Source organism: Cryptomeria japonica, chromosome 5 (genome assembly GCF_030272615.1).
Source record: "Cryptomeria japonica chromosome 5, Sugi_1.0, whole genome shotgun sequence".
NCBI lineage: Eukaryota > Viridiplantae > Streptophyta > Pinopsida > Cupressales > Cupressaceae > Cryptomeria > Cryptomeria japonica.
This window is the reverse complement of record NC_081409.1, coordinates 687,543,847-687,571,501: the sequence shown is the minus strand read 5'-3', so window position 1 is coordinate 687,571,501 and position 27,655 is coordinate 687,543,847.

Here is a 27,655-nt window from a genome sequence, read left to right as displayed (position 1 = left end):
GAATAAACTGATTACTTTACCAGAAGCAAGAAACTATGAACCACAAGTTAAACCTAATTGGTGGAACGACAATCATTTTTGCAATTACCATTAGAATAAAGGACACCAAACTAATGATTGTCAAAGATTGAAGCATCTTATCCAAGATTTAGTCAATAATGGAACTATCACAGTAGATAGTCATAAGACAAATGAATCACATCTAGCCTTCAAGACTCCACTTCCAAATTATGAAAAAGGTGAACAATCCAAATCAAAAGATGACAAAGCCAAAGCCAAAGTGAACTGCACTTATACGTATGATGATGTGGTAAATGTCATCATTGTTAAAGATAACCCACCTTTAGAACCAATCAACGTCATTACAAGAAGCAAAGCGAAGGTTACATTTCTAGGTATAACAAATGAATCAACATTCACTTCACGACAATATAACTTAGTGGAACAATTACGAAGAATACCTGCTCAAATATCAATTTTAGAGTTTCTCAAAGTTTCACCTATGCATAAGGAAATTTTGGAAAAAAGATCTAACGAAAATAACAGTTTCAAAAGACCTGGATGTAGATCAGTCCCAAAACATGGTGGGACACCTTATAGCCCATTATTGCTTATCATTTTCTAAAAATGATGATGCATCCTTGCAGTATCTTCACAATGCTCCCTTACATGTTGAAGTTACCATTCACAAAACTCGTGTCAAACACATATTCATAGATGGTGGAGTTGGCTTAAACATCTATGCATTAAGTTTAATAAAGGCTTTGGGATATTTAGAAAATGCAGTAGACCCAAAGAAGAAAATAACCATTAAGGCTCATGACGAAGAAGAACATTCTTCTAAAGGAATTGTGGTGTTACCAATCAAAATAGGACCTATGGAAAGGAATACATTATGCCAGGTTTAGATTTGAATCTATCTTATAACATTCTTCTAGGAAGACCATGGATTGACAACATGCAAGAAGTTCCTTCTACATATCACCAATGTGTAAAGTTTCCTCGTGAGGGACAAGAAGTCACTATAATTACAGACTCTGGCCAATGTTGCAATAATTTGAAGCCAAGACAAGATATAAGAGTTCCACATAACAGAGAATTAGTCTATCCTACCAAATAAATTCAAGAAAAGTTATGGGAAACCTTTGAGAAAAAGCTCAAATTAAATGATGAAGGAATGGGAAAATATTCTTTACATAGCTTACCACTTTCACCTAAATCATATGGAAAGCCTATAAATGTTCAACCACGGATCTCAAAAAAAATCAATAAAAATGTTTGATGGAACATTTGTTAGAGCTGGAACACTTGCAGAAGAAACTGAAGATAATGACATTCTTGGTTGGTTGTACAAAGATGAAAATGAAACTATAGCAATAACTACAGAAGTCAATATTCCCATAGAGCAATATGGTAATGGTTATAAGATCATGCAAAAAATAGAATATGAAGGAAAAGGACCAATTGGTAAGCAACAAGAAGGTATTTCAGAACCTATTTGTCCTCATTCACAATCTAAAGAAGATAAATAAGGACTTGGATATCCAAAATCAAATCAAAAGCAACATAATTATAAACAACCAAAGTAGAGAAAGAAAGCAGTCCCTAAAGAAGAACCATGACAAGAAAAGCTACACCAAGCAGCATAAATAGTAGCCAATGAACAAAAACAAGAAGAATATGAGCAACAACAAGAAGAACTTGCAATAAAAAAAATAAGAAGAATCTTGTAAACAAGTTCAAAGAATACGAGCAAGTGCTAAATCTGAGCAAGATATTCCAAAAGCGTTGAAAGAAGAAATGGCTGAAATCAGAGAACTATTTGCACCATACAATATTCATGTATGTTATAGTGGTGTAATCCTAGACAATGGTTCAAAGACAAATTCAAATGAATATGAATGGGGTCCAAATCTATCATTTAGTGTATCAATTGAAGAAAAAAATGAAGAGAAAGCACCTATCACAAATGAAGATTTGTCTTTTACAAAACAAAGGATAGAGTTAGAAAGAAGACAAGAAGAAATTAGAATCTAGAGAAAAGAGGCATATACAAGACAACAAAAGAAAGAGGATGAAAAAGATCAAGAAGTAACACCACAAGAAACACAAACAATAATTGATCAAATATCAGGAAATATTAGATTTCTATCAAATGATGAGCAAGATGTACCAAGGTATGGAAGAACCATGGAAGAACTAATAGATAGTCAAGTAGGATTGACTATTAGTCTAGAAGAAGCTGAGTTTGAGAGAAGACAAAAGATAAAAAAAAATCCTCTATATCATGTGCACAAGTATGTCAACTTCAAAATACAAATGAATCTATTGAAATTAATCAAGAGGGAACTTGCAGTATTAAATATGTGTGTGTTGATATAATCCATTCGTTTGAGGGACAAACGTCAGATGAAGAGTCACTTGAGTGTGAACCACAAAATACCAATACTGATTTTGTTAGAACTGTTTAGAGAACACTTGGGAGAGACTATCCTCAAGAGCATTCTATCTATGACATTACCTACTCTACACCAAATTATGATTATTATGTCATGAACCTTGAAGCACCTAATAATGACGATGACTATGACTTACCCCTTCTTCATCCAGAACTAATTGATTGGGATAACCTAGAAAACCCTGAATTGGATGTCTTTTCCAATGACCATGACTTGGTTGTATATCTTAATTTTGTTGAACCCATAACACCTAAGATGTCTTCCATCACGGAATCAAGTAATGTTTCTTGCAGTTAGGAAAATGCTAGACTTTCTAGTCACAAAATTTAAATAAAACAAGGAAAAAGACCTAGTGTTGAAAACGATTTCATGGCAACACTAGATCAATCAAGAGGAAAAATATAGGACATATCTGATGGTGAAAACCTCTTTGAGGCACCAGAAGATGGAAAATTTGACATCCTCCCTGCATATTTTTAGGAGAGATCTGCTATTCGAATAGAGCCAACATAAGCAATAAACATTGGCACACCAAAGGATCCCAAGATACTTCATCCTGCTACATCATTATCAGATGAAGAGAGGAAATAATACATAGAAATCTTTAGACTACAATAAATAAATTTTTCTTGGTCCTATTGTAATGCCCTGCCAAGAAACCCTGAAGGGATTAAGCTAAAACACAAGAATAGAGTGCAAACATTTAAAAAAAAAAAATTAAACACAACATAATGATACAATGAGTTATCATAAGTTCAGATAACACAATGAAAGACTTAAATAACACCTAAAGAGTTTCCCAACATGATTACTTGATTCAACACTTAACTCACACTACATAATTTAATTAAGTTGACTAACTTAATGACATGGTAATACTTAATCAAAGGATAAAATTCTTTTGGTAGGATAAAAATATAGATAACATGATGAGTTCATCCATTAAAATTTAACCATACATTACATCCAATCTTGCATTAAAACATATGTCATGCATCTAATCTCATTACATACTTAAATTGCATTATAAACTAATGAATACTTTCCAAATATTATGTTTGCAACCGAATGTCCTAGTTTTCCAAACAACAGAAATCAAGATAGACAATCTTTTCGATAATGCAAGACCTCTTGCGAACACTCACTACTCTTAGTTAATATGAAACACATCATAATCTTCAAACTTTCATCGAAAACCAAAGTACGATAAGAAGGTAAACGAGGAGCTATCAACTAAATAATACATATTTATGCATGCACATCAAACAAGCTTTTCCTTAGCACTTTCTATTCATACCAAGTCAATTATATATCCAAAAGCAAGTTCAATGTAGCATTGTTCAAATAGGTCCTCAATTGAGTCGGTATTATGAAACACATAAATAAACCTTTCATGGATCACATTAACACACTCTTAGACACTATAACATGTTCCCTTTTTACACATCTTATTACAAACAAGGCAGTTTCACATAACAACTATTCGCACATTATAGCACATTACTTAAGATAGAAATTCCATTATGTTACTCTTACAACACACATGGTGAATTCCTTAATGAAAACATACAATTTCCTCCCAATAACCATTATGATCTTTTAAACCATAGCCCTCTTATTATCTAAATGAATAGTAGAATCATTAGGCTCACACAAGGGTTCAAGAAGTCACAACCTTTCTCTTGCAATAAGAAAACTCACATAAGTGATAAATACACATATAACAAACACTTTAATTTCTATAGAGAAAGAGGAGGAAAGATGATAAACATTCAATTCGCTACATAATAAGCATTAAAAATCTACCATACAAGTCCTTCAAGTGAACAACACTAAGCTAGACCATAATCTTAAAACAAGCACGTTTCATACTTCCAGATTGAAGACAAGCATTGACCAGCCCAATGGATTAGTCAAAAGAGTACAACAATAAAAAAGGGAGGTACATACGACTCTCTCTCTGAATAAGAGTAATCATAGACCACGATATCTAATAAGCAACAAAGTACATATAATCACTCAAAAGGACCAATATCAAGAAGGTGAAAGAAAGGTGTGAACACACACATTTCACACAATCAAGGTTTGCTCGAAAGAATACACAAAAGAACATAACACAAGTCCTTAAGATCTTCAAGATCCCATGCCTCGATCATACACATACAAAAGTAACACAAAAGTACAACATAAGGTCAATACACCTCACACCAACTAAGGGCACAAGAGACACCAGAGATCCCAGTGTTTGCAACATTGTCTCTAATACCAGATGTAATGCCCCACTAGGAAACCTTGAAGGGATTAAGCTAAAACACAAGAATAGAGTACAAATATTTTTAAAAAAAATTAAACACAACATAATGATACAATGAGTTATCATAAGTTTAGATAAGACAACGGAAGACTTAAATAACACCTAAAGAGTTTCCCAACGTGATTACTTGATTCAACACTTAACTCAACTCACGCTACTTAATCCAATTAAGTTGATTAACTTAATGACATGGTAATACTTAACCAGAGGATAAAATCCTTTCGGTAGGATAAAAATATAGATAACATGATTAGTTCATCCATTAAAATTTAACCATACATTACATCCAATCTTACATTAAAACATATGTCATGAATCTAATCTCATTACATACTTAACTTGCATTATAAACTAATGAATACTTTTCATTATTCAAATCTACATTCTTCATGATCCAAATTACTGCATTTAATAAGATGACTACATACATGCATTTAAGATTAACATCATCTAATTCTCATTATAAATTTTAACCATAATGTCATCCATACATGCTAAATTAAAAAGCAAACATAAGAACATAAAACACCACATAACACCGAAATGATATGGGAGTTCACCCCTAGTGGGCTACATCTCCGGGTCTGCTCAACTGCATGACCCATCTAATAAATAATAGGGTGAAGAATACATAAGGTTCACATCATTTACATCCTGCCATCAAGGGGTACATAAACCAATAATTTATACGACCACATTGGTCCAATAGATACATGAATGATCCTGAAATAGGAAAAGGATCCTACTGAACATGATAGAAGCAATTACAAAAAGATCAACTAGAGCACCCACAAAACTAAGTCTTTGCAACCCATCATAAGCAACCCATGGTCTAACATGAATATCAGGTTCTCACAAGGGCATAAACAACAAGATACGACTCCACAATAGTGCTCCTATCAAAGACAACACAAACAACACACTAGAGAACATAAGGGACAAGTGTCATCACATAACTTGGTATGGCTACCATGGCAGGCCTCCATAGATTCTGGCTCCCTCTACTGGGTTACCCTGGTAACCTATCCTGAACCTCTGGCCCATCCAAGTCCCATGTGGACCCAACACATCCTTTCGTGAAGAAAAGGTTGTTGGTTTGCCATTTCAGGCCTTCTCACTGCATGCTGACTCTATACTAGCACTCATTCCATGCATGAGGCACAATTATCCTACTTAGTGTTTTCATTAACTAAATTGTCTGATATGATATTAGGTTATCACTTATTTAGACACACTTTCGATGGGTTACCCTGCAACCACTTTGGGTGTGACCCCCACTCGAAATCCACTTTCCACATGACACTAGACCATAATCAAACAAACTTCTAGACCAAGGAATACACCAGGACAAGATTACAGAGTTCAATATGGTAGGAATACCCATTTGGTCTAACAAGTCTTCACACGAGGTGCACTGATTGACGGTACTCTAACCAAAGACATGACCAGCTATGGTCAACCACATACCAACATTTCAGCACTCGCATAAAGGACATGACCGGATACAAAACCATCACATGAAAACAGTCAATACTCAAGATCAAGGACATAATAAGGTACCCAAAATAAACATACGGCAATATCCAACATTTAGAATCAAGGACTTGCCATTTCTTAATCAAATGTAAATACATAAAATAAACATGCATAGGCATAAATCGGAAATGACAATCTTCCTCCATATCATTTAAACATTAAAAATGATCCAATTTTCTAATGGATCTAAGTTTGATTGCAATTTGTCTACCTTGTCTAGGTACATGCCACTCATGGTTTACTAACTCACTAAAATTCATTTGCATCATAAAATAATATAAATATGTCATCATGAGTTTCCAAACCAAATCACATTAAAATAATTATAATATATGCAGAACACACAATGATATAAAATTAATTATTCATTAATCAACTAAAAATATGATATTCATTTTTCAAAATAAAACATAATTCCATATTGGTTCGAAAACAATAATCTAATCTCATCTCTTGCAACACAAATATATACTTTCCAAAAATGGAAATTAAAATTGATGATCATTTTCCAAATAAAATGATACTTCCTTGCATACATATATAAAAAAAATACAAATTAAATATTAATTAATATATATATTTATATATTCATCCATAATTAATAAAATATATACTAATTAATAATTAATAATAGAATTACAAATTAAATATTGATTAATATATATATTAATCCATAATTAATAAAATATATACTAATTAATAATTAATAATTAAAAATACTATTTAAAACTTTTTAATAAAATAAAATTAAAAAACTTTTAAATAAACTGAAATTATAAACTACGATGTAATTTTTTTCATTTTAAATTAAAAAATAGGCAAACCGTGGGGCCCACATCCCATCCACAAGAGTGGAGGTTGTGCCCTCACCGTGGAGGCTACGGCCACACTATGGACGCAGACCATGATATCCACACTGTGGACGCGGCTGCGTCTACAATGTGGGCGCAGGTCTCTGTGGCCACACTGTGGTTGCAGACCTCCAAGGCTGCGAACCATGGGAGGGGGCATGGGTTGAGCCTCATCTCTTGCACCCTCCAAAACCCAATTCCACTCCAATACAAAAAAAAAATTAATAATAATTTTTTTTTATAAACTTTATAAAAAGAAAAACCCCAGTTTTTAATACACAGTCTCATACAGAGACTAAAACAATTTTTCCAGAATACCCATGGTATTCAAAATATTAAAATTTTCAGAATAACTAGACCCAGAATAGGAAAATTTTTCCAACCAAAACCATATTTGGCAAAATAAGTGATTTACACACATTTATTCAACAAATCTGCCAAACCCCAAACTAATTTCCAAATGAAACTTAAATATGAGAACATTCAATGGAGATTTAAACAAAAATTGATCATGAACAACCAACCCCAATATTTGGTTTTATAAAATCAATCTGAGCAACCAAAGTTAAATCTGGAGGTTGGGAAAGAAGCAATGAGGATTTGAGTTTGTGATTAAACTACAACTCTTCCATTTTTCCCAAAAAGAATAGGAGATTATCACAAAATCAACGAGAAACCTTCAACATCCATAAAATCTCTATTTAACAAATAAATCAAAGAGATAAACAAGAATCCTACCCCATTTAGCAATCTTGGAAAAGATTTGATCAAGAGCCCAACTTGCAAGCTCAAGAAATCCTTCTTCCCCCAAAATGTCCAAAATTTCTCCAAAAAATCATTCTCCAAAAATATTTTTCCAAAAATAACTCTCCAAAAATAATCCTCTCAAAATATTTTCCAAACCTAGGTTAAATGGAAAAATGTTTTACCAAAATTCATATTTTTGTATTTAAAATACTTTCTTTTAAATAAAATGAAAAATCATTCTTTTTGAAAAATTTAAATATGCAACAACTTGCTTTTCTTTTAAAATTGATTTTCTTAATTTAATTGAAACTAACATTTCTATATCAAAATACCAAGGAGGATAAAATATTTTTAATTTCGAATAAAATTTAATCTTTCCTTTCAAAATGCATATACTGAATGAATTCTCATTTAAAAATAACCATTTAATTGAACTTGCTACAAACATGAATAGAGCAATTTTAATTAATCATTAATCGCACCAAGGGGTCCTATTTACTTTAGTCCCTTAATTACTAATGCATAAACACACATTTAATCAAATTAAATACTTAGGATTAAATACTCAATTTTACCACATGCAAAACACGCAACCCAAGAAAGCCAACCAGATACATGACCCGCATACCCAACCAAAAGGGGAAAAAAATGGATGACTGACGATGCTCACTTGAGCACAACTAGGGTAAAACGAGGGTCTTATGACCACCTAATCGAATCTCTAAGGACCAAAGAGGTACACTCAAACCTGAAAATCCAAGTGGAGACAAACCTCATACCTATGCAGTATTGTACCTGCAATCTCCTGCAACCATGAGTCACACATGCGTACATATATATATTTAATGAAAGTGTTAGCTCAAGATTAATAACAGGAATCAGGAGAACAAATAAACTTACATAAGAATTGATGTGAAAGCACATTTACAAGTACACACAATAATCATTATATCTGACTATAATATTTCATCATGGTAAATCAACCGTCCAAGAATGCCACATAAAATGTCAACCAAGGTCAAACCGGGTTTTAGAATCTTATTAGGGAAGGGGTACTACACCTATGCAGACATGCCAGGACTTGATCCCAATCTTATCATGCATCATCTCAATGTGGATCTAAAAGCAAAACTAGTTAAACAAAAGCCAAGGAAGATGCATCCACACAACGCTCTCCTTGTAAAAGTTGAGCTAAAGAAACTATTGGATGTGGGTTTCATAAGACCTTTTGCCTATCCAAAATGGGTTTCAAGCATTGTGCTAGTGTCAAAACCAGATAAAAGCATAAGAGTCTACACCAATTTCAGAGATTTGAACAAGGCATGTCCTAAAGATGATTTCCCACTACCCAACATTGATATAATTGTGGACTTATCAGTAGGACATGAGATGTTTTCATTAATGGATGGATTCTCAAGATACAATCAAATAATAATTGCCCCTAAAGATCAACAAAAGACAACATTCACCTATGCATGGGGTACTTACTGGTGGAATGTTATGCCATTTGGGATTAAGAATGCAGGAGCAACTTATAAAAGAGCCATGACGATAATTTTTCATGATATGATGTATACACTTATGGAAGATTATGTAGATGATATACTTGCAAAATCTCATACAAGGAAAGAACATTTGAACATCTTGGGTAAGATCTTTGATAGGCTTGAACAATATTAGTTAAGATTAAATCCAAAGAAATGTGCATTTGGAGTAACCTTTGAAAAAATTCTTGGGTACATTATATCACCTCGTGGAATTTAAGTAGATCCAGAAAAGGTCAAAGCTATCATGGAAATGGAGTTGCCTAGGAACATAAGTCAATTGCATTCTCTACAAGGGAGATTGCAATCAATCAAAAGATTTGTCTCTCAATTAGAAGATAGATGCCATCCATTCACTCATCTTTTACATAAGAATGTTCCATTCAAATGGGATCAGAAGTGTGAGGAAGCTTTTATGCAAATCAAAGAATATCTCATGGATCCTCCAGTACTTGTATCACCAATCAAAGGGAAACCATTGTTACTTTATATCTCAATGACAAATGTATCATTAGGAGCTCTTTTAGCACATCATGATGAAGAAGGAAAAGAAAGAGCAGTCTATTACATAAGCAAAACACTTGTCGACTATGAAGTGAACTATACATCAATAGAGAAGACATGTCTAGTAGTTGTATTTGCAACTCAAAAACTATGACATTATATGATGACTCATTCTATGAAGTTGATAGCAAAAATAGATCCACTAAAGTATTTGCTAAACAATTCAACTTTGACAGGCAGACTGGAAAAATGGGTTATGGTACAAAGTGAGATTGATATAGAATATGTTGACCGAAAAGCTATCAAAGGACAGGTCATTGTTGATTAATTAGTTGAAGCACCCTTACAAGATGACATACCATTGCACATTGAATTTCCTGTTGCAGACATTTTGACAATAAGTACAAAATTTTGAGAGTTGTACTTTGATGTTTCCTATACACAATATGGATCAGGCATGGGAATTTTGTTCATCACACCTCAGGGACACACAATTCCAAAACCATATAGACTGCAGTTTCCATGCACAAATAATACTGCATAATATGAAGAACTGACTATTGGGCTCAAAATGGCTATTGAATGGAATATCAAGGAATTACATGTTTATGGTGATTCCTAGCTTATCATCAACCAAATAAATGATGATTATCAAACTAAGGATGACAAGCTCATTCCCTACAAACAGTTGGTAGAAGAGTTTAAAGAACACTTTGAAGAAGTATCATTCACTCAGATCCCAAGAAATGATAATAAAGAAGTAGATGCAATGGCTACAATAGCATCTCTCTTGCAGAATTAGGAGAATCAACAACATTACAAATTCCTGGTGGAAGATATACTAACCCCTACCATTCAATCCCAGCATACCCACATGATTTTCCATATATCTAGAACCGATCAATACTTATACAACCAAACTTATCAATACTTAAAAGAGAATATCCTTCCTCTTGACCTATCCCACAATCACAGAAGAAATTTTATCTGTCAATCATCCCACTATACTATTATTGTTGATACCTTATATAGGCAAGGTCTAGATAGCACTTTATTGATATGTCTCGAATAAGAAGAATCTGAGAAAGTTCTGAATGAAGTTCATTCAGGTATTTGTGGCACACACTTAAGTGGATTAACATTGGCTAAGAAATTTTTTTGTATGGGTTACTATTGGCCTACTATGGAGATAGATTCATTTACATATGCCAAGAAATGCAAACAATGCTAGATCCATGAGAATCTCATCCACGCACTAGCACAAGAATTGCATCCTATGGCAGGATCATGGCCATTTTCTCAATGGGGTCTTGATTTGGTAGGTAAGATAAATCCTTCATCCTCTAATGGACATAAGTTCATCTGGACTGCTACTAAATATTTCACTAAATGGATTGAAGCAATACCTTTGATGGAAGTGAGAAGAAAACAAATATCATTATTCAACTTGAATTATATAATCTGTCGCTATGGAGTCCCTATGACCATTATCACTGATAATGGATGACCATTTAAGAATCAAGATGTGAAGGAACTATGTGAGCGATTCCATATCCAACATAGGTTTTGTACACCATATTATCCACATTGAAATGGTCAAGTTGAGGCATCAAACAAGTCTATCTTGATAATCTCGAAGAAAACAATCAATAAAGATGGAAAAGACTGACACATTCAGTTAACTCCTGCTCTTTGGGCATACCGAACCAACATCTGCACATCAATGGGGGCAACTCCATATTGCTTATTCTATGGATCAGAAGCCATATCACTAGTAGAAGTAGAGATACCTTCTTTATGAGTTTCCTTAAAAGGTCTTATACCTGAAGAAGAACAACAAGTCTCTAGACTTCAAGAACTTGAGTTGATCCAGGAATGTTGTCAAAATGCAGCAAATCATTTGAAAGCATATCAATAGAGAATGGCAAGAAGTTATAATCATAGAGTCAAGCCACACATTTTTCAGATTGGAGATATAGTTCTAAGGGATAATCCAAGAAATCAGCAAGACCGAGAAAAGAAGGGTAAATTTGAACCAAATTGGTTAGGTCCTTTTGTCATAGTAGCAACATATGGCTTGGGAGCATACAAGTTGTCTACCCCTGAAGGTGATTGGTTTGATGAACCTATCAATTCCATCCATTCAAGAAATTCTATGCTTGAGATATAAATTCCTAGAGAGAAATAGTAAAAAGCATATAAAGTCCTGAAGAAATCAGTAAAAATCAGAAAAGTAGAAAATCCCTAAAAAGCATAAAACAATGAAAACAAAGAAAAAAATCAAAATATGGAAAAATGCAATAAATTTAGATAGTGAAAACCTAGTAAATAGGTACTATCTAAAAAGTAAGTTCTTCCATATATGAGATCTCTTTGTCCACCTATCCATTCCATCCTATCAGATCTATCACTTCCATCTATCCTAGCTCATCCATTTCATCTTCCACATCCATTGCTTTGAACCATTAGCAAGAAATATGTAGCTTACCAACAATTATCAATCTTTGACATACTTGTCATAGTCACTGTCTTAGACTTTATCAGAATCAATCATATTTGCATTTTATCCCACCATGGTTTGGATCATTCTTCGTACATCTATAATAAATTTTTGTTTCTGTTGGGGCCAAAATCCTAATTCCTTTTTCTAAGGTGATCTTTTAAATCTTTAAAAATCTAAAACATTCAAAAAAATTCAAAAACCAAAAACACCTAGGGTTTTGAAACAGATAACGAGCAACAAAGCAATGAAGATCAAGGCATTTTATAGCAACCGAATTGTGAAACTCAGAAAATGAAGAATCAACCAGCAAGTAATAAAAGATTAGCATTGATCATTCATCAAGATGATTATATCAGTTAATGACCATGAGAACATGTGAATGACATACAAGATTCAACATTTATATCTTGATTTTATTGCTAATCATGTACTCTATGCGACTCACGGATGTCCGTGACTAGAGAAGCTATGATGGGGCATGATTATTTTTCTTTGTTTGTTGTCTATGGTTTACCTCTTATTAAGGTATGTACTTGTCTAAGGATATGACCGACAAAAGATCAAGGAGGACATTCTGAGTCATCCTTGAAAGGAGATAGTCCTTGTCTGTTCTGCAAGAAATACTTAGGTCAGCTTGATTCATCATATCAAGTTTCTTGTATAAACTTGCTATATCACAATCCATGTAAGAAATACTTAGGTGACCTTGAATTATTATGACAAGTTGCTTGTATTTTCATAGAACGTTTTAAAGCTCAATGATGAAATCAAGCACTGTTACAAGACAATATATGAAGAATGGAAGTATCATTTTAGTTAGATCATTTTTAGATTAGCTCATTATTCATCTGCATTATAAGCATTCATTGTCGGTTGCATTATAAGCATATCATTTTATTTAGAGATCAGCGGTCATAAATAAAGATTGAGTATACCTGGACAAACAAAAACAATTTACATTTGATCATTGTAGGTGCATTCATCTTTGGAATCATTTCAACCATCATTCATTTTATTTAGTTGCATTTCAATAATTGCATTAGTTTGCATTCCATTAAGTGCATTTCATTTAATCATGTAGTATATCATCATTATTATTTGCATTAGGATCATTATCATTGTAGTTCATTTTATCTATTAAGATCATTTAGTTACATATTTGCACTTAGATTCATTAATCATTATAAGCATTACATATAAAAATAAAAAACATTTCATGTAGATCATTTGCATTTACATCATCCTACACATTAAAAATAAAATAAAATTAATCATTCATTTGTATTCTTATATAGATAATTGCATTTGCATCATTTAAGTAAAGCATATCATTTAAGTTAATGATCATTTTCATTTGCATCCATGATCATCAAAATCAAAAATCAAAACCATTTTCATTTCATCATTGTATCATCATCATCATAAAAATAAAGAAAAAGAAGAAGAGATCATCATAACATTATCCATATAATCAATTCATATAGATCATCATCATATAGAGTAACATGCATAATAAAATATCATCATATGGAGTCCATGTCTGCATATAGATCATCATAAAACAATAAAAAAAGTCCAAGTGTACAATGATATCGGATCAAAAATACAAGTGCCTCATCAATATAAATCAAGTCAAGGTTGTCCTGTGCCACTACCACCTGACTCTACCCGCCTCTGTGGCTGTAGGCGAGAATATCCTCCAGATGCCTATCCCATACGATCACCACTCCTCTGAGGAGGTCCCATGATTCCACCACTACTAGTATCCATCCTCATAGTAGTATGATAGCTACCTGACCTCTAACTCTCTGCGACTAAATACTCATATAATCATTGCTAGTGTGTTATCTCCTTCCTGGCATGAAATAGTGCTATGATGGTATCAATTGAGAGAGTGCCTAATCCAACTTGCTAAATGTGATCAAGAAGACCCTGAGTATCCTATTGTCTCCTAACAACCCTATCTCTCTCTGTCATGAGTGTCTGCACTTGTTCTTTAAGTGGATCTATCTATGCTCTAAGACTATCCAAAGTATCCTACTCTGGCACATCCTACTGAGGAACATGATCTTGAACATCTCCACCTCCCTCTTCGCCTACTAGAATCTCAACCCAACTAGCTCTCATAACTCATCGTCTAATGAGAGGAACATGATCCTCTAAATCATCCTCCTCTCCACCATGAGCTGCAATAACTATAGGGTTTGGCTAAATCTAACCAAAATCAATGCCTCTCCCGCAACCCCCATCCAGTCCAATGCTCTTGCCTCCTCCTATAGAGGGTAATCCTCTCATTGATCTCATACCTACCCTACCAGTGTCCCTCCCAATCCATCCTACATCTCTCCCACACATGGGAAGTGGTCTCCCAACCCTACCAACTAGTCCAAAAGGTCCTCCACAGACTCTCAATCGACCTCCTCTCTGTCCGGGTCTCCTACCACCTCCACCTCCATCTCCTCCCTCATCTCCCTCACCTCTGGCCTCATGAGAAACTCTAAGCTCTCATCTTTGTCTTTGTCGCCTAATGAGGGGATCAACTGAATCATCCTCCTCATCTCCTGAGATGGGAGAAGGGTCTGCTGGATCAATAATCCGAGGAAAAGAGTGTGTAAGCATGTACTGATCATAATTTATAGTCACCCCAGGATCTAGAATGTGTAATCTCAAATCATAATCTACCCTAGGAGTATCTAGAAACTTTGTGCATGCTATCTCAAAAGACAAAGAAGGTCCCTAATCTCGCCTATCCTTGTACTGCCATGCATATATAGTAACACCAGTAGGCATGTGCTGAATGATACCAAATTGTCTCAAAATGGGACTAATCAACTTCCACTCAATAATGTATGGAGTATAACCAATCAAATATCTACTCTGCATAATATATGGTAATGTCCATGCATCATCCATCCATGGCTCACAAAAGATATAAGGTCTCCAAATGACAATATCTAGTGAATCTAGAACCCAACGCCAATACTCTATCTTACCCAGCTTATGCTGAGTAAGGATACCTGCATATATATAGATATATGGCTTCCTCTCACCATGAACTCTATGATGGATAGGCCACATAATAGCAATATTCTCCCAACACTAGATTTGTAAAAGCGTGCATCTTGTAGACAAACTAGTACTATCATAAAAAACAATGTGATGAAGATCATGATATAAATGAGAAAGCCTACAAAAACCCCATGCATATTGAGTCTGATGCTGCATCATGCTCTAAAGAATCTCACCCTAGCCAACAACAAAACCTCTAGATCTCCTGTCTAGATAGATGAATCTTGAAAGAATCACTAGGAGAGTCTTGTAGTATATGATCATATCCTCCCATTAGATCTCTCTTGTAGAAATTCTCTCATCACCAAATATGGCTCTGTAAGCCTCTGTCCCTCCACAATCCTGAAAATCATACTAGACTAACTCACCAGTCATGGGGATGTGGAGAATCTTGTAGACATCCTCAAGTGTCATATTAATCTCACCAGTGGGTAGGTGGAAAATGTTATGCTCCCTATTCCATCTCTCTGCTAAGGCAGTCAACAATCCCCTATTATGGGTAATATCAAGCATGTGTAATAAGTGGCATAATCCGTAGGCATCTATATGTCTAATCTTAGTCTGGGTAAGCTCTGGCACTAAGTGGCGCATGCCTGGGAATTTTTCCCGACACTATACAATATCAAGTTTCTCTTGTTTAATAAGAGAATTTGATCTCTATCAATCATAAATCATCTATCTATCAAATCAAAGTGATCACTAATCTATCACATCAACAATCAATTAAGTCTTTTCAACCAAGCAAATCAGGCTATCAAATCAACCTAAAAATATCAATCATGCTTTTCTATCAATTAATGAGTTCAATCAAACTCTACTATGCTCTTCATCAGAAACTGAATTGGTCTCTTAGAGCTAATCTATCAATCTACCAATCAAATCAATCAATCGTTTATCCTATCAATCAACATTATCAAAATTTCTATCAATCAAGACATCAAGTGAATACCTATCAATCACATTTGCGCATCAAATGCCTAAATCAAATCATTTCAATGAATTTTAACATGAACAAAATCAAACAAATTCATCTAAAGCAAAAGTGCTAATCTTTTCAACAAAAATGCTATTCTATTAAACACAGGCGCTAAATCATTCAAAAGTGCTAATCTTTTCAACAAATGCACTAACCAACATGTCAAAAGCACTAAATCAATCAAAAGCGCTAACCATTTTCACATTTGCGCGAACACATAAAACAAAAGCATGAATTCTATGAAGGCGCTAACATACCAAGCAAAAGTGGTAACCAAAAAAACAAATGCGCTAACTTAACAAAAGCGGAAACCTACAAAGCAAAAGTGCAAACCAAGAAAGTAAAAACGCTAACACAAAATGTTGAAAATTGGAAAATTCAAAATACAACCTAAAACGTGCTGAAAAGAAAGGAAATTAGTATGCCAAATTGACAAACTTGGGATAAGGTACATACCGGATAACCATAGTCAGGAGTTCATTGATATCATTGAACATGCTCAAATTGATGGTTCTAGAATGGAATCACCATTTTCCCACCTCACCAAGGCAATTCTTTTCACTCCACAAGCTAACAAGGATGCAAATGAGATTAAAATTAACTAAGGTTAATTTTATAATTACCATTTGGAAGGGTAATTAATGCTTTTAAGTGGGACAATTTTATTTATTTTTTACAAATAGATTTAATTGAAGGATCTTTTCAATTATCATGAGATTAATCACTCATCCAAAAAAATTCAACAATTTCACAATCAATCTCCCGAGGGGGCACACAATCAGGATTTTTTATCTCCATCAGAAGCACTATCAAGACTTGATTTAATCTTTGAAACAATGTTGTCTCGACATCATTTCAAAGAGGAGCAAAATGTGTACACATAAAAATGGCTATGAGCGATTAAAAAAATATTTTATATTTATTTAATATTTATTCTTCTATTAAATAGTTATTTTGAAAAGATTAATTTATTTAATTCATTTCATGTCCTTCTATTAATTAATTTAATTGAAATATTTTATTGATTAATTCATTATTTCTTTTCCTCTAATCAACTAATTAAATATCTAATATTTAATTATTCCTCTAATCAATCAATTAAATATCTAATATTTAATGGTTATTCTTCTATCCTATAGTCTCAAATATTAAATAATTCGTAATTATTTAATCCCTTTTCCAACTCACCTTCCATCTCCACTTCATCTTTCCTTTGCCAACTCATCCATTATGTGGCTAAATTAATTCAACAAATTAAATTAAATAAAACATTTATCAGCCACTTATCTTCAACTTCCAAAATAAATGAAATATTGTGTACGTACACATATTTCCTAACCTTCTTTTATAATCTCTCCAACATCCCTACATCTTAGGAAGGACATGAGTCCACTTATCCTCTCATGCCTAAATCTTCTCCAACCATCCCTAGATTCCCTCAGTTAGCAACCCAGTCAAGGTGAGATGAGTGACACTTGTCTTCTCCTTCCCCCTTTCTCTCAACCTTCACCTTTGCTCACAACCATCCAAATTTGGAAATCTAATCACAACCATTGATCCAGGACACATCATCTTATCCTCTCAAAAGTCTATAAAAGTAGGAGTTTGAGTTGAGAAAGAGTTAGTCTTCAAGTTAAAAATTTGAATAAACTTATGCATCTGTGAGTTTTTATCTTGAACCAATTTAGTAATTTTAGCATTTCTGATTTAGCATAATCATTTAGCTTTAAATCATTTGCATTGCATATCATAGTATCAGTTAACTATCAATTATCAGTCCATTCTTCATATGCCATCTTGGAAGCTACCAGTGCTTGTCTGAGAGCACATCATCTGCAACTAGGAACAGTGGAGTTAGGACACAATGAGACTTAAATCATGAAGGTAAAAATAGGTTTTTTATTTTAATATCAATTTCATGTAGTTTCATTGGTTGAGTTTGGATTTCCTGTAGCATTTCATTTGTATTTTGTGAAACTAATATGTTGTAGGCAATATTTTGATGATGAAATTCAAGTCAACACGAGGAGATCATTGATAGAAGTATTAACTATTTTCACATGATTCACATCAACCTCATTTATATGAGGATTATCAAAAGTACCACATGAAAAATCCACTAGATCTTAATAGAATCCATACATTCTATAATTATATTTATAAATAGTTCATCATATAGCAGCATGAAATGTGTATGAAAAACTTTAAAAATGAAGTATGGTAGAAACATCTTTGAAACCCTCATTATGCAATATATTTAAATGCATTGAATCAATGCAAATATTATGAAGTGAAATAAATCACCTTTCAACAAATATTTTTTATAAATGCATCTAATTATTAATGTAATCAAATGTGAAAGTAAAAACTAATCTAATTGCACATAAGATCCATAATAAAAAAACTAAAACTGGGAACTCCCAATCAAAATTATAGAAAATGAAAGAAACATTGGGTTCATCAAAGTAAAATGTTGGGGAAAAGAGGGGCGTAAATGTGTCATGGTATATAGGAGCTTTCCTAAATAAAACCTCAATAAGAATTAACCTCTGCTATAGCTATGATGAATAAAAAAGTGAAGTACCCGTAGTAGGGTACAACCTAAAAACATTAAGGAAATTATAAACTGAAACAATATTACCTTAAGATTAATGATGATGATAATGCAATTCTCTTTAGATAAGATCCTCAAGGATTGATGTAATTACAATATAAGATAAAACAAGACAAATCATGAAAACATAATTGTGTATAGTTTATTGTAGCTTGTTTCTCTATAATGCTCCGATCTAAAGATTACTTTCTCAATAATGCCTTCTCTAGAGGATGCCTTTATCTAGGGATCACAAGGTAGTTCCCATTTTAGGCCAATTTCCTATGGTCATAATATAATGTCACGATTAGATAATAAATGGTAGGAACTAATGCTCCAACATGTTTGATTTTGGGACCCTTTTGGATGGACTATGGCACTAAGTGCTCTAGTCCAATAGGACTATGACACTTAGTACAATAGCCTAATAGGACTATAGAGCCTAGTTCCATATTCCACCCATAAAAGCATAAACTAAGGGTAGATGTAGAGTGCATAGGCCCAAAACATAGGATCTAGTCACTAAATAAGCATATGACATCAATTTGGTTGTAACAAGGCCAAAAATAGGCTTCAAATGAGCCATGAGAGGGTATATTAAAGAAAGGGCCCAAGAAAGGAGTGTGAAATTGTAAGGTGTTACAATATATGATACTATGGTTTTCCATGTACATAACCTTGAAAAACACCCTTTGTGTATGACACCTTAGGAATTCCAAGTTACCATATCATGATTACTCAAATGTCTAATCTAGGTTTCCAAACCTCTCATGCCAAATTGATCTCAAAGAGTCAATGTGCAATAAGTGATACTTCACAATATGACTGAAAAGCTTGAAACTTATATAATCAAGACCCATAATCTTCTCTAACTAATATAAAAATGCTCTCTAGATTATTAACTTTTGTAATAGCTATATTATGTGGTGAAAACTTGACTATTTTTCCATGATCAATATAAAAATTGGTATATTGGAAGAAGATTAGTTGAAAGATCAGGAACATATAGAACATTCTCAGTGCTACCCTTTGCCAACTATATTGCCCTTGTCCCAAAATTAGAATCTCTGATGAGTTTCTCACTAAAATATAAGAAGTAGTGCTATAGCAAATAGACTCAATAATCTTATGTGATTGATTCATGTGATGTGAGGCTCCCAAGTCAAGAATTCAACTATCCTTGGATGAATTTAAAACTCTAACTATAATGGCATGCTCCTTAGTGGATTGGGAATATCGATGGTGTGTTTCTTCATGGCTTCTTCCATAGTTGTAACCCTCTTAAAAAACTTTGTTATCATGATTCTCTAATCCATACTAAGCACATTGAACCTTTCTTTTCTCTTTATACTTGGAAGTATTCTTTTATGTTTTTGAAAAAGATGTGGTGTGTTTCTCTTCATTAGTCTTTTATTCAAATGATTGACCATTTCTTGAAATTGATGTTTCCTTATAATTGTTTGAATACTTATTTCCTTTTCCCTCAAATGATTGTACAACAAGTGCTTAAGTTTTCAAAATGGTGATATCATCCATAAAGACTATCTTATATTGTTCTCTTGTAAGTCTATCACAAAACTATTCAAAAGTACATGGGGTGTCCCAAGATCAACCATAGTAGAGTAATAGTATTGAAAAAATATTTGATAAGGACCTTTTAGCTTGGATAGGATGAAGAACACACCATCTTTTTCTATTTTTATTTCACCACAACCTTTAAGTCTAGAAAGAAAAGACTTAAACTAAACCAAAAAATATTAAATTAAAGGGATGACATTAGGAGACAATGTTGTCAATTCTACATCCAATTAAGAACTCATCCACTATACCAAAGAGATTATTAACTTTATCACACATTTGCCTAGGAGTAGTATAACAAGCAATGTGAAATTGTAAATTATTGGAAACAAGAAGACCTATGATACCCATTGCCTCTTCTAGCTTGTTCTAATAAGTAAATTATTTGAAATATCTATTCTAACCTACTGTATTTTATTTTTTGTTGCATCAACATTTCAGATCACACTCTATGATCCATCATCAAAATATTAGAGAGATTGAGAGTAGAAATATGGATTGTTGCAAACCAAAGGAAATTATAAAGAGGTGGGAAGAAAAATTAAGGGGGTTGGGAAGCTAAAGAGATGGATGACATATCACACAAAGTGCCTACAAGGACAAACACCAAGATAACACAACTATCAAGCCTTCAAGTGGTCAAGTGTCTACACAACCATAATTCTATTCTTTGTTGAGCTCTTGTGCACCTACAAAATTTGAGAGATAATATATTAAACAAGATCAATGGAAATAGGAGACAATAGAGATCAAACCCTACTTGGCAAGTGAATGGTATTATTGTTTTATTTGTTGATTTGCATGTTCTTAGGTTTATCCATTAGTGTATGTGAATGTTTTTATTGTACAACTAGGATTGTTTGTGGTTGGATCTTTGTGGTTTTGCAATAGTTTATCATCATCATTTTTGCATGCCCAAGGGGACTCTTGTCCATTAGTTTCTAATATTCATTTGCATGTTTTAGCCTTTTTCTCAAGTTGCAAGTCAGATTAGAAATAATTATAGGTGAAATCGCATAAACGGATCATCTCCTTGTGTCTATGTTTTCATTTGATCTTTTGTGTTTTCATGTTTTAGGTTTTCACATCTGTGATTATTATTTCTGCAACTGCATTCGAGCATTGTGTTTGTGTCTCTTTTATACGTGTTTGTGGCCTCTTGTCACATCTATGTTTTTTGTTTATGTTTTTGTAGGTTTTCTGATTCTTCTCACATCTATTACTTCTCTTGCCATGTTTGTGTTCACAAATTGCAGCCATGTCTCAGATATATTTCATTGTAGGGTCAATTTTTTTTGCATCTAAGTTCAGCATTGTCACATTTGTGTAAGGTATAAGCATGTTTTTGTTTGTGCATTTTCAATTTTCAATTTTTGGGCTTTTGATCCTTCGCTTTTAGTATTTTTCAGATTTGGTTTGTCCTAACCCCTTGCTTGGACTAACAAAAGTGGTGCAGTTGTTCAAATCAATCAAAAACATATTGTCAAATGCCCCCTTTTCACATTTGGATTTGGATTTTCTTAAATCAACCTAGCAAGTGTGCTTGCAGGTGGGGGTAATTATCAAAAACTACTAATCATTTGTTGTAGGGGTAATCTTAGTGTGTGTCTTCGCATTTCAATTTATAGCTTAATTAGGCTCACATGTTTTCATTGATATTTTTCTTTGTTTGATTGAGGATTAAAGAACTTGTTTGAAGTGTTTGGTGCCTTTGGCATATTTTATTTTCAAACCCAAAAGTGATATCAAAAGTATCCTCACCCCCTGCCTTTCATTGGATCTTGGGTGCAAGAAAAAATGTTATTATCTTTTAGAGGGCCTGCCCCCCCATCTTGTGAGAGGGAAGAACCCAAGCGGTAATGGGCTAAGGTCAAGTCACCTCTCAACTATTATAGAAAACACATGGCAGAAAAAGTCTTCATGACGAGTCCTAATTGCCTACCTACATCGACTTCCCCAATACTTGTGTTCTATAGGAAGTAAACCTCCCGAGGGAGAGAGAGTCTATGGATGCCCGAAGGAGAGTCCCATACTAGAAACCTTTTGTTTTAGAGGCCAAAATCCTTACATTTGATGGTTTAGGGTGTGTGGATCGTACCTCATAGATACCCCTCATGTACCCACTCAAGATGATATAGGAATCCCTCATTTGATCTTTGTTTTTTTGAGGTAAGAGACTTTGGTATTCCTGAGAAGTGAGTATCATAGTGGGGGAGCTAGTGATACTAGAATCTCTAGTGATCTTCTTTTTTGACATATTGGTATGTCATAGGGGCCCCATTGAATGGTTTCCTTTCAGCCTAGGATTGTCCATCTTTTCAAGTGTCTTCTATTTGAACATTCATGTACACAAAAATTAGACAAAACATCTTTAGAAATTGTATCTTCATTGTTTGTTGTGTTTTCTTGCCACAAGACATTCAACATTAAAGATCTGGTCACAATCAACAACTGTAAAATTTGGATAGATTAGAAAACTTGGACAAAAGCATGTCTGCATCAATTTAAATCACGTCTGTGTTTACAAATCACATCTATGAAGAGAAAAAACATGTCTATGTTTTAGCAAATTAAGAAATTGTCAAATTTGAAAAATGCCCCTGTGACAAATGAAGCTACGTCCATGTTCCAAAATCACGTCTCTATTATGCAGTCGTGTATTTGATCATCAGAAAACTCATAGAATATTATATAAATTGGTTGAAACACATTAGTGTTTTGAAAAGGCATCTGCGCATCATATTACCACATCTCATTTGTCTAAAATTGTGTCTATGAAATCAATTATTATCATGTAAGGGGAAATCGCATTTGTGCAGGGAAGAATCATGTTTGTGTTTCAATAAACTAAAAATTATCATAATTAGCAAGAAAAATGGGCTCGTACTTTGAGATCAAAAGAGCTTCTAAGGAATCTTCCTATAAGGCTTTATTTTTAGTCAACAAGTATTTATCATGGATTTTCTTGTCATTTTCACTCATTTGCAATCCCCAATACACACCTTCCAAGCTAGAGTCAAAAGGTTTCTTTGTGGTCCTAATCATATCTTACAAACATACAACAACATATCACTAGGTGGTGCCTGTATCAAATCTATCATCTTAGGGTCCCAATTGGTTCTCTTTAGTTAAGGTTAACTTACCTCATCAAGATATATATCATCTCTTTGGAAGCCACACCTTACTTTAGATCACATATATCTTAGACTTACACTCTTGGACATTGCAAGACAACCCTAGATTCTCATTCCATTTCATATTCCTTCTTGTTCTTCCATAGTCTACACATTTTCTTCCAATTTTAATTTTAGCCAAGGTCTAATTCATGGTTGAACCATATTCACAAAATTCTAGAAGAGAAGTTGAGGAAGCTCTAAGATCTCTCAACATGAGTACCTATGAGTATGATGGTGATGAATTTTACAACCCACAAAATTTTGATAATTACAGTAATTCACTAGAAATTGAGATTAATAATGTTAATGATAATGACAATGCATCCATCAATTCAACAAACATTGAGGAGACTATCATTTATCCAAGGTTCGATAGAATGGTTGAGGAAATCATGAGAAATGATCGTCAATATTTCAGGAAAGTAATGGCACAAAATGGAACAAGATTACCTTATGATTTTATTTAATCACAAACCCTAGAAGAGGATCCAAATCAAGTGGTCCAAGCAAATGCAAATCCTTGAGGACATAATGGTGGTAATAGGAGAGAATTTTCATGCATGAGTCACCCTCATCCTTAAATTCTAAAAACCTGAAGTCACCAACACTTATGCACATACCAATTTTCCTAGGAACTCTGATGAACAACCATGTACTCGTCCTCTTGCATGGAGCAGAAATACTCATACACATGATAGAAACCAAGATCATACTATTGCATACAATTATACTCAAGGGGACATTCCAAATCATGACAGGAGGAGACCATGTGTCAGATTTGGAAGCAATACTCAAGATCACTCTTATGATACCTCCTATCCTCATGGTAATGACATGTATAATCGACATAGACCTAGTGCTCCTCATTATAATACCATACCAAGTGGTCCATATGCTAGCTATCGTTATTTTCCTCCTCCATATAAACACATTGATGATCAATATCATCCATACATGCATTATATCCCTCCTCCTCTGCCTTGTGGCTTAGGTATGGGACTAACTCAAAGGGAAAAGACACCACCTAAGAATGAATTGCAACAACAAATCAAGGATTTACAAAAACAAATGGCATATATGAATGCACCAAAACAAGAGTATATAATGAAGTACATATGTCCTTATCCATTTGACATAAGCATACCAATGCCTCCATTTCCTCAAAATTTTGTGACAAAAAAATTTGACAACTATAGAGGCAAGGAAGACCCTAAAGCACATATAAGAGAATTTTTCATAGCTGGCATTTGTTAATGCATGGTAGCTTATGCAAGATAAGATCTTCCTAACCTTCCTTGTTCTGTTATTTATCTACATGCTTCATGTCTGATTTATATTGTATATGATTATCAGATTGTACAAACATTGCTTATCATTATGCTATCGGGCTAACAACCCGATAGCATATTAATGTCAATTGTTAATTGGCATTAATATGCTATCAAGGTATTAACCTGATAGAATATTAAATGCTATAAGTTATCGGGTTAAATTCGCTGATACATACTTGCTATTGGGTGCATAAACATTAGCACCAATTCACATCTGTTATCGGGCTTAATTATATCGGGCATATTTGTTATCGGGTTTAATGAATACACCACTTCATTTGGCATTAATATTGGTTAACAAATGCACCGGTTGGATTATATACATCGTGCACTTTGAATCATCAGTGTTTATATGAACCGATTCATTATATTGATTAGTCATTATATTATGATATTACAATATGCTATTGGGGGTTTTTTAACCGATAATCAACATTGTGTTAATGGTATAATTGTAAAGGCACCGATCAATGGGTGCATTGATTGGTCATGCCTAAAAGGCATGACCGGTCAATACACCAATTGACCAGTTGCCTAAATGATATATATGCCAATTGAATTCATTTGGAGAAGACATAGAAAATATTAAATGATCTCTCTCCTTCAGACCTGCAGATAAAAATCAGAATTATTAGACATTGACATAATTCCTCATATCCATATATAGCATTCATAGTTCATAACTTGTTCTTTAATTGAAATTGAAATAACTTTACATGGTATCAGAGCCAAGGTAATCGAACCTAAGGCTATTCAATTTTGATAAAATTCAAGGACTAAGTTACAAACTACATCACATTCCCATAATGGCCAACGCTATCAGATTCGAAGATAGACTCGGAGGTAGTGAAGATTTTTTAGCTTGGAAGTTTAGAATCAAAATGATTTTAAGAGAAAACAAAGTTGATTCATATGTCCAAACTGAAAGTGCACAACCAGAAGATGAAACTGAGAAATCCACATGGATTGAGGGAAATGATAAGGCTATTAAAATAATAGTGGATGGGGTAAGAAATAATATAATGCCCATCATTAGAAAGCAGGAGGCAGCTTATAAAATGTTCAAGGCACTTGAAAGGACATTTGAGTTATCAAATGCAAGTCAAACTCTGGCATTAAAATGAGAGATCAACCATATCAGTATGAAGAAAGGGTAGACAATTAACTCCTACTTCATGAGGATATCAAGCCTAAGAGATGATCTAGCTTCCCTTGGATATGACATCCAAAGCAAAAAGTTAACACTCATTGCTCTAGATGGATTGCCTAGTGGATGGAACACATTTGTCCAAGGCATCAGTGCTAGGTCCAAATATCCTAAGTTTGAAAGACTAAGAGATGACTGTCTACAAGAAGAATCTAGATTGAACAAGGTAGGAATAAAATAGAAGAATATAGATGAAGACTTGCAAGTCCTAAATACAAACATCAAACTGAAGATAGGCATGTCACTACGACTTGAAGAAGTACTATATGTTCCAGGCATCAAAAGAAATCTAATCTCCATATCAGCACTAGAAGATCAAGGATACAGAGTGACCTTCATGGAAAACAAGGTGTTGGCTTGGCCAAAGAGATCCTCCATCAAAGACACTAAGGTCATTGGTCGAAGACAAGGTTATTTGTATGAGCTATGTACAGAGCCCAATCTAGCATTGATCCATGAAGCAACTAATGCAAATGAGGTATGGCATAGGAGATTAGGCCATCTAAATTATAGAGATTTGTCAACTATGGGAAACCTTGTCACAGGTCTACCTAAGTTGAAGCAATATCATTCAGAGGCATGCAAAGGGTGTGCCTTAGGTAAAAATACCAAAAGTGCATTTCAGAATAGTACTAGTAAAACTAGCAAAGTTTTGGAGTTAATTCATTCTGATATATGTGGACGTATGTCTATACCCTCGCTAGGGGGATTTTTGTACTATGTAATTTTTGTTGATGACTACTCTAGGAAGACGTGGATCTACTTTCTGAAATGTAAAGAATCAGAAGAGATCCTAAGTAGGTTTAAAGAGTTTAAAACATTAACAGAAAATCTCTCTGAAAACAAAATTAAAACCTTAAGAACTGACAATGGGGGGAATACACATCAGGACTATTTAAAGACTTTTGTAAAAACTATGGGATTAAGAGGGAGTTGACAATACCTTATAATCCACAACAAAATGGAGTAGCTGAAAGGAAAAATAGGACCATAGTAGAAGCTGCCAAAGCCATGATACTAGATCAAACTCTAAACTTGAACCTTTGGGCAGAAGCAACTAACACTGTTGTGTACATACAAAATAGATGTCCTCATTCACACCTTGAAGATAAAGCTCCTGAGGAAGTCTTTACCAAGACAAAACCAGATATCAGCCATCTTAGGATATTTGGGTGTTCGGTCTATATTCATGTACCTAAAGAGAAAAGACTAAAACTAGGACCCTTTGGAAAAAGGGGAATACTTGTAGGATACAGTGAAACTTCTA